This window comes from Sinocyclocheilus anshuiensis, unplaced genomic scaffold (genome assembly GCF_001515605.1).
Source record: "Sinocyclocheilus anshuiensis isolate Anshui unplaced genomic scaffold, SAMN03320099.WGS_v1.1 scaffold257, whole genome shotgun sequence".
In the NCBI taxonomy this organism is placed as follows: Eukaryota; Metazoa; Chordata; class Actinopteri; order Cypriniformes; family Cyprinidae; genus Sinocyclocheilus; species Sinocyclocheilus anshuiensis.
Genome location: NW_015539889.1, coordinates 456,448 through 456,652, shown reverse-complemented (window position 1 = coordinate 456,652; position 205 = coordinate 456,448).

The window sequence follows — 205 nt, the reverse complement described above, 5'->3', positions numbered from 1 at the left end:
ATGCTGCGGGATTTCAAAAGTGATACTTTTGAACGTTAGCGTCACATATCCAGCTTCATATGTATGGGTTTTCATTTTCAGTCGGTTTGTTCGGTAGCTCACGCAGTATGGAGTTGCACTTGAATGGTGAAGAGCTCCAGTATGAATCCCGTGAAACTAAGCAGGGGCATAGATTACACAGGGGACGTGTCCCCCCCACTTTTAA